General features: G+C 34.0%; 1 protein-coding gene across 7 annotated transcripts in view; it reads left to right on the top strand.

Annotated features, from left to right (window-relative positions):
* LOC145268857 (retinoic acid receptor RXR-like) overlaps positions 1-10,000 on the top strand; it is a 647,258-nt gene that overhangs the window by 23,921 nt on the left and 613,337 nt on the right. The gene's annotated exons all lie outside the window — the stretch shown is intronic.

Genomic DNA, 10,000 nt, shown 5'->3' with positions numbered 1-10,000 from the left:
TCATATTTGGTAATATCTAGATACAAATCTAAGACAGGTAAATCCGATGAGGTAAATTGAAATTCAAGGTAGAGGAAATACAAAAAAAAAAGATTGAAGAACAATTAATAGATAGAAATATATTCTAATGAAAATATATTCCTTAAAAAAAAAAACATTGAAAAAAGATAATCAAAAAGCAGATTTCTCAGTTCTAATCAAAAACACATTCTTTTCGTAAATGAACTGAAGATGAAAGTTTTATATTAAAGTTTTTCTTCATATTTGGATAATTAATCTTTTTCAATCTTTTTATCTGGGAAGGAGCTGCTAAAAACAGCCTATCCTGCCTTGACAGAGTACAAAATAGACTTTGTGGCTTAGTGGGAGATGCCCTTTTCTCTACCCTGCAACCTCTCTCCCACAGAAGAGACGTCGCGAGCCTATCCTTGTTTTATTGTTATTTCCATGGCAGGTGCTCGTCTGAGCTCCAATCTCTGGTCCTCCCTCGCAGATCTTTCACGAAAAACACCCGTCTAGCTGAAACCACTGTCAAAAATTTCCCCCACTCTTTATCTGTGCCTAAATCAAAACGTGGATTCCATGAACAAAGCTTCCTTCTTAGAACTGCACACCTGTGGAACTCTGTTCCGTCTGTCTGCTTCCCACTTGACTACAACTTGAATGTCTTTAAGTCCAACGTTAACAAATTGCTAATGAACCGCCCTCTTAAGTAAACAGTTCATTAAATCTCCACACTAACGTACTGTACTTGCAATAACCCTTATCCCTGAGTGGCTACTGGGCCTTGATAAGTGATCACCGTGTAAAAAAAAAACTGGTTTAGATTGTTTATAGAAATATTAAATATTTTATATTTATCTTTTATTTTAAGTTTATTATCCTTCTAAACTTATAACTCTTTTATGCATTTATAGAAGCTTAATAGAAAAATGTAAACGTAAGCTTCAGTTTAATATAAGTCTTAATGTTAATATTTGTTTCAACCAAATAAAAATGCTTGAGACGACAGTACGAAGTAAAGCTTAATACCATAAGCATAAATAAAAGCTGTAAACCGGAAATTTACATGTAAAGATTTATTTTGCGACAAAATATTTCCAATAAAGAAATGTAATAAATTTCCTTTCTCTATTGGAGGTATTCTGACGAAAAATAAATCTTTATATATATATATATATATATATATATATATATAATAAATTCCACAGCTAAACAATGTCGCAGCTCACAAGAGCCATGACAGTCAACAAACCGGAAGTCCAAGACTCGAGTTTCGCCCTCATTTGGGCTCATCAGTTAGACACGTCCGAACTCAGGATTCGAAACCCAAGCCTCTTGCATGCGAGGCAAGCACTCTACCAACTGAACAAACGCCCCGCACACAAGAATTTCTATTAACCAACACAGATCAAGCAAATCGCGCCGAAATCCGACTGTGAAATGAACCTACTTCGTCTCGACAAGGCACGCAGCCATACAACTAGTCAATAACCCTTGCCTTGGACTTTCGGTTCGTTGACTGTCATGGCTCTTATGAGCTGCGACGTTGTTTGGCTGTGGAATTTATTATATACAATCTCTCACATTCTGAAAATCATATTTCAGTTTATATATATATATATATATATATATATATATATATATATATATATATATATATATATATGAATAAAAAAGAATACGAAAAGTATAAAAGCTTATAACTTTTCTATATTCGTTTTCAATTGGTGACGTGCAGGAATACAAAATAATATTGTGAAAAAAAATTAAAAAACTTTTTTATAAGTACATTTTTTCAACCGATCCTTCAGTCTCATATATATATATATATATATATATATATATATATATATATATATATATATATATATATATATATATATATATATATATAAGTGAAAGTGTCTGTGTGTGTATCTGTATGTCTGTGTTTGTCTGGGTACATTTCCCTACCAAATAACACTATCAATTTTCGGTCTACAGACTCGAGATTTGACATGAGGTGTACTGAGATTTGGGAAAATCTTTTTAATCGGTTTTCGGCCCGGAAATTTGGCTGGCAAAAGGTTTAAAGTTCAACAATGTTAGCTTTGAAAACTCTACCAAACTCCTCCGCTAATTTTGGGTCTAAACATTTGAAATTTTAAATGCAGGTTACTTGGACATGGATACATTCATAACTTGATTTGAGCCCCAAAAATAAATCGGCAGGGGTCAAAATTGGGGTCAAAGTTTTTACAAAATTGACATGTGCGGTCTTTACCAAATTGCGCAGCCAATTTCTAGTTTAAACATTTGAAATTTTACATAAAGGGTATTCAGAGATAGGGTAAGCTTTTTAATCGGTTTGGGTTGAAAATTTGAGCTGCTAAGGGGTCAAAGTTCAAAAGATTTTGCCTTTGCGGTGTCTAGCAAACTAATCAGCCAATTTTGGGTCTAAACATTTAAAATTTATACATAACGGGTATTCAGACATGCAGCAAGCATTTTTATCAGTTTTGGGGCGAAAATCTGGCTGCCAAAAGGTCAAAGTTAAAAGAGTTGACCTTTGCAGATTCTACCAAATTCCTCCGCCAATTTTGGGTCTAAAGACTTGAAATTTTAGATGTAGGTAACTTGAGCATGGGTAAAACTTTGCATTTTGATTTCAGATCAAAATAATAAATGTTAAGGGATCAAAATTTGGGTCAAAGTTAAAAGAAATTGAGTTCAGCGGTTTCTACGATATTGCTCAGACATATTTTGGCCTAAATATTTGAAATCTTACATAAAGTTTGTTCACATGTAGGGCAAGTTCTGAACAGTACATAGGGCCTGAGCAAAGCCGGGCTGAACTGCTATTATATATATATATATATATAATTTAGTAGGGGTACAAAACTTTATTAAGGCAATCATGAAGGGAAGACATTCCTTCGGAATTCATTTTATATTAAAAAAAAAAAAGACCGAGGAGAAAAGGAAAACGAATAGCGACTAAAAAATAAAAGTAGGGAAATAGAAAAATAAAAATCAAAACGAGTCAATTGACATGTTTCGCCCTCACTCATCAAAATTGGAATCGGGGGATTTATTTTTTAGTAATTTGTTTTCCTTAATGATAAAATCTAAAAAAAAAAAAAAAAAAAGAGACGGGAGCAAGAGCAATCGTATGGGGATGAATTTTAGAGGCTGATCACGCTCAAACCCAACAAACAGTCCTTTTGCTTAGAAAGGGAAGGCTTCCTAAGGCGAACGTGAATAGTCTCCAAGACTTTTAGATGATATACTGAGTGAGCTCGACTCAATACGGAGAAAGAGTTGATGCTGAAGTTCGTTGCACAATCTTGGTATTTAATAAAGTGTTCCGTTATAGCGGATCCATATGTGTTGTTTACAGCGTCGGTAGGTAGGAATGTTCCATTCCTGATTTTGCTTGGTACCTGTTGCTGTATGCGACTTACCAATTTTAAAGACATCGACCTACATAGTCGGCACCGCAACCACATTTAAATGAATAAATGACATTACTAATATGATGAGGGGGTAGAACATCTTTTTTATTGGAAGCCATTAATGGTTTTGTATTATACACAACACGAACATTTTGATGCAAAATAACATCCTTCAACAGTTGAACTAATTTGTTTGGTGAATTTTTCACTTACTTTCTCCAACCACGGCAATCGAATATAATCCGGGCATTTATCCACCATATTGGGTTTTGTTCGAAAAAAATCTGCTCTTTTCTTTTTAATGGTGGTTTCAATTACATCTAAAGGATACCCATTATTGGAAAAAACATCTGTAATTGTATTTAATTCCTCATTCAATTTTTCTGGCGATGTGTGAATGTCCAAATTAAATTATATTTGCGCTTGTTAGGGCAGAATGAATCCCAGCGTGTATACAGCCCAGTGAATCTTAGTTTGTGATAAATCGATGTAGCTAGATGGAGTTTTCGTTACCAAAAAATCGAGAAACGCCAGGGCGGAATTATCTTCACTTTCATACGTATACTTTAACGCCGGATGCATACTGTTTAGTAACGAGAAAAATTCGTTTGCCTCCGAATTACTATCAAATAGGCAAAACGTGTCGTCTACATATCTAAACTAGACCAATGGTTTTATGGGTCCGGACATTAATTTTTCCTCGTGGAATCTTACAAAAATGTTGGCCAATGTGGATCCCAACACGGAGCCCATCGACACACCATCAATTTGCCTGTACATTGCATCATTAAAGCTAAATTCAACGGATGTAACGACAAATTTAATTAGTTCAACAAATACGTGTTCATGAACGGAAGGTGTTGGACTTTGGCTGCGATATAAAAAGTCAGCACAAATATCTATCGTTTCTAAAACTGAGACGCAAGTAAATAAATTGCTGATATCATACGAACACAAATTTATTTGTACTCGTTGATTTTTGCATGTAGTCAGCGAAATGAAATGAATCTTTCAGACAGTATTTACTATAATAATTTGATACTGGCTGAAGAATATTGAAGATCCATTTTGCAACCTTCTGTTGTGAGGACCCTACCATAGATAGAATGGGTCTTAAGGGAATATCCGCTTTGTGTGTTTTAGGTAGGCCATATAATCTTGTACGGATAGAGCCCGAGTGTCTAATCTCACTAGCTACCTCAGAAGAAAGTAAACCACTTTTTACCCATTTAACTAATTTTTTCTGGAATTTACATTCCAGAGTACTCGTGGAATCATGGGTGTCAACAGGGCCTAATTTAAAACAAAAGTGTCACTATCGTTTAATATAAGTGACATTTTGTTGACGTATTCATCATGATTCATTATGACTACCCCAGACCCTTTATCGGGTCTAGTTATCTAGAGGGGTCTATTTTTACGTAGAGTTTTAATGACGTGAAGGTGTTTATTACGCCATTTAAACTCTGAATGGAATACTGGTGTACTAGCGTAACTGTGGGCAAGGTTGTTTAAACTTGCTTTTAAGTCCCTTAATTTATTCACGGAAACCGGTTGAAGTTTAGCTATCTGAGAGCCTAAAACTTCAAACTCAGAGAATATTTCTTCTGGTTTTGTATTACTTGGTGGAATGCAAAATTCCAACCCATGATCGAGTACAAGAAGTTCAACTGGGGACAGTTTCCAAGAAGATAGATTTAACACGTTACCGCCTACATTTGCGTAAAGCAACCATATTTCTTCTTTATTAGATGTTTTAATCTATTATCAAAAGTTGTAATTTTTTACAGCTTCATTTTTTGGTAATAATAAGATATATATATATATATATATATATATATATATATATATATATATATATATATATATATATATATATATATATATATATATAGTAATTTATAAAATATATATGGCGATTAAGCTACACTGAATATTCTGCGTTTCATCCAACTATAGGATTCGTCAGGCTTATGCAGTTTACGCATAAATCTATACTTTCGTATATTAAATTTATGTGAATAAATGAAGTAGTAATCTTCAAAGGCTGCAAATTGTCATGTAGTTTCATCCCATAGAAGCAAAGATATGATCATTTCAATATTCAATTCCATGGCTACGAGTATATATATATATATATATATATATATATATATATATATATATATATATATATATATACATGCATATGCATACATACATATATATATACATATATATATACATGATGATTGCAGCGTCTTGTCAGACTAGTGCCACTCCCTCAGACATTTAAAATCCATGAGGGAGTATCTATCCCTCAGACATTTAAAATCCTGAGGGAGTATCTATCCAAATATGATGTTACAGAGTCTTAGCTTTGTACGACAGCTAAGTCTCTCTCTCGGTTCAAAATGTTGAGATCCAGCAAGCAAGCAAGAGCAAGATAGCCAGCAACAAAGTAAACTGCAGACCAGCTTAATGCGGGTAATGGTCTTCCGCTTTATGGTTTTTTAAATCAGAGATTTGCTTCTCCACCCCAATACACATATACACACACACAAATATGTTATATATACATACATATATATACATATATATACACACACACACACACATATATATATATATATACACACATATATATATATATATATACACACGCACACATAAACACACACACACACACACACATATATATATATACATATATATATATACATATATATATATATATATATACCACTCTTTTGGCAATTTTATAAGTTCCAAATCTCAGTGATTTCAGAATTAAACAAATGAAGGCTCGTTAGAAAGGTAATGACTTGAATTGCATAGTTGGTTATGTGGCATTTGAGGTTAGTGTCGTAAATTAAATAGATAATTCATAATCCATAGCCTATTTTTGCCACATTTTTACGGTCAGAAAGTGTTTCAATCATAGTCATTTCTTTTCCTAGTTTTGCATATGAATTACAAAATATCTGATATTTTCCCAACCCCTCTGGTCTTGATGAAGGGGGGGGGCTAAAACTTGCTTCTATGGTTTCAAATGATTTGAAATAACAGCAAGGGAAGACTTGATTCCAAATATTTCTCATATGTTATATCTTCCCTCTTTGGTTTTCATACATAAAGTAAATTTCACAGTGTATAAGGATTATTTGATACTGGAGACATTAATAATCGTACGTTATTTCAGATCATTTGAAATCATAGCAGCAATTTTAGTCTCCACGTCATCAATGCCAGAGTTTTTGAATATATATATATATATATATATATATAGAGAGAGAGAGAGAGAGAGAGAGAGAGAGAGAGAGAGAGAGAAAGAGAGAGAGGGAGACTAATGGCTATTACGTTACGCATGCATATTCGTAATGCCGTCGTTCGACCATCACCTAACAAATTCCATTTCTTTAATATTCACACTTTTGCACCGATTTTCCCTGGCTAATACCCAAATATAAATTTTCGGATTGGGATCGAATACTCTATATATTAAATTTCATATTTGTAGACCAAAAACTGGCAGAGGAGTATAGTAGGCAAAATTTTTTAAGCAAATAAATATACGCATCCATAAATCTATATAGAAAGAGGTTTGTGTTTACTATCACCTTTTACGCAAATATTACGCAGGTATAAATCATGTAGAATATCTGCATGAATATAATTACACGTAATAGTTAACTAAAGATGATCACCCCATAAGAAACCCGGAAAAACTAATAGGGAATTAATTAAAATGAATGTTTAAAAGAATATGCAAATTAGCTAGATATTTTGAAGGTGAATGCAATTTCACAACCCATATATAGTAAAGTTGTATTTTCATTTTAAATAAACAGAAAAAAAGTTCGCCTTTTTTCTTCTTGGTCAAAGTGTAGCATCTGTTCTGGCAGATACTGCAATCAAAGACCGTATGTGGGGACAACCCCACATATAAGATCATTGCTCTTGTAGCAATCAGTTATTGGTTAATGTAACGAAAACCCTTCATACCAATTGTCACCATCCAGTTCCTCCTACTCCCCGGAAGCTGGTCCCCCTTTCCCCCTCTCCACATTAAAAAACGGCCTTGTGCCTAATTTGCTCAGTGGGAAAGTAAATAAATAACTAAATAAATAGAAAAAGGTCTTTTTTCTTTCTGGGACTTCGGACCAGGATCAGGGTGTGGTGTCTGTTCTGGTGCTGCACTTGGGATAGTTTGTTCTTGGTCCATGGAGGAGGGACTCTCTATACTGAGAATTATCATTTTTTGTCCCTACCAGAGGTCTCCTTTGGCCTTTCTTTTGGGGAGCTGGTTTTTCCCCCACATTAAAAACGATCTGGTGTCACATTTTGTTTTCGTGGGGAAGTAAAAAAAGTACCAATAGAAAAAGGGTTTTTAATATGAATATCAATACGCAGAAAAAAAAAAACCTCGAAGAAGTATAGATATTATATCCTCTCGTGTCATATATTATCTTTACTCCTACAAATCTGGTTTTCTTTTGTGTGTATCGATATTCATATTTAAAACCCTCTTTTCTATTTATTTAAAAGGAAAATACAATTTTCTTATATCTTGGTTGTGGAATTGCATTCACTAGCAAACGATCAAGCTAATTTGTATATTCTTTTAAACATTCATTTTAATTGATTCCCTATTAGTTGCTTCGGTTTTTTAATGGGATAATCATCTTTAGTTAACTATTACCTGTAATTATATTCATGCAGATATTCTACATGATTTATACTTGCATAATATTTGCGAAAACATTTATAGTAAACACAAAATTGTTTCCATATATATTTATATGCGTATATATTTTTGTTAAACAAATCTACCTATCTATCTATTATCTTTATGTCTATAAATGTGAAAGTGTGTGTGTGTGTGTGTGTGTGTGTGTACATTTCCATACGTAATAACTCTGTCAATTTTAAGTCTACAGACTCGAAATTTGATATACAGGTACTGAGATTTGGGAAAATCGATGTGACCGGATTTCGGCCAGAAATTTAGCGAGTAAGGGGTCAAAGTTTAACGATTTGACTTTTGAGAACTCTACCAAACTCCTCCGACAATTTTTGGTCTAAACACTTGAAATTTTAGATATAGATTCCTTGGACATGGATCTAACTTAATAAGTTTATTTGAGCCCAAAACAATAAATGTTAAGGGGTCATGATAGGGGTCAAATTAAAAAAATTTACCTTTTTTTGTTTTTTGTTTTGTTTTGTTTTTTGCTCAGCATACACCTCCAAACACCCGGGCAACGCCGGGCACCATGCTAGTATAATACAATAATGAATGCGAAAGTTTATAAATACTGTTAAAACAGTCGTGCGAGCCATATAAGTTCTTGCCTGTACTACGACGCACACACGGTAACAACACACTGGGTGACTGAGTTTCACCGAGATTCACATTTTACTCGGCGTATCGTATTCACAATATTTGCCCAACAGTAATCGCAAATTCAAACAGCTTTTGCTTTTTCGTTTTGGTTCTTTGTCTTTGCAAGGGTTTTTAAATACGGAAAGGTGTACAAATATGCAAGCACTGGCGGTTACTGTCGGTTTCGTGAAGTGCGGTCAACCGGTGCGAATATGAATGATGTAGGAATTTCTTTCCCTCTTCTTCCCAATCGAAATTCTTGGTTCGCTAGCGTCTGTCTGACGCGCGTTCCTAAGTAACCGCTGCTTAGTATTATGATAGCACACCGAGATTTGGGGAGAACATAGTTGGTCGACGGCTACGTGTAATGATTACCTCAACAGTCAACTCCCTACTTCTTCCTATGTGTGTGTGTGTGTGTGTGTGTGTGTGTGTGTGTATGTGTGTGTGTGTGTGTGTGTGTGTGTGTGTGTGTGTGTGTTTATGTATTTGGATATGCATGGATATATATATATATATATATATATATATATATATATATATATATATATGGTTGTTGTTGTGTGTATGTGTATGTCCTTTTATGTATGTGAATATGGATGGATATATATTGTTGTGTGTGTGTCAATATATATTACTGTGTTGCGACTGTTGCGTGTGGATATATATATGATTGTGTAGTGTGTGTGTATGTATGTGCGTTTATGTATGCGAATATGTATGGATTGATATTGTTTGGGGTGTGTGTCGATATATGTTACTGTTCTGTGTGTGGATATGTATCCATGTGTCGTTTGTGTGTGGATATATGTGAACACATATTCATGCGCGTGTGTGCCTATGTGTGTGCATATATGTAGTGTGTGTGTGTGTGTGTGTGTGTGAATTGGACGAAAGAAAATTAATGTATATATGTATATAATTTATTCCACAGAAGAAAACGGTCCTCAAATCTCAAGGTTTTAGCACAGGTTTCTTCTGTGAAATAACCATTTTTTTAAGTCGCCGGATGAGGATTTGTAGTTTTAACCGACCATCTGTCCGAAACATTAACATGTTGAGTGTCGCGACCTTGTAAATTTGTTTATATTAATAAAAATACGTCTTCCTTTTCCTTTATTGAGCACTTTTAATAACCTTGTTAATTTCATGTGTTTTCACACTTCATTACTTATAACTTGGTGTGTATGTCTTTGGG

The sequence above is a fragment of the Euprymna scolopes genome, chromosome 44 (assembly GCF_053919585.1).
Source record: "Euprymna scolopes isolate OS-2025 chromosome 44, ASM5391958v1, whole genome shotgun sequence".
Lineage (NCBI taxonomy): Eukaryota > Metazoa > Mollusca > Cephalopoda > Sepiida > Sepiolidae > Euprymna > Euprymna scolopes.
Note: the sequence above shows the minus strand (reverse complement) of the source record. Positions and strands in the feature narration are given on the sequence as shown.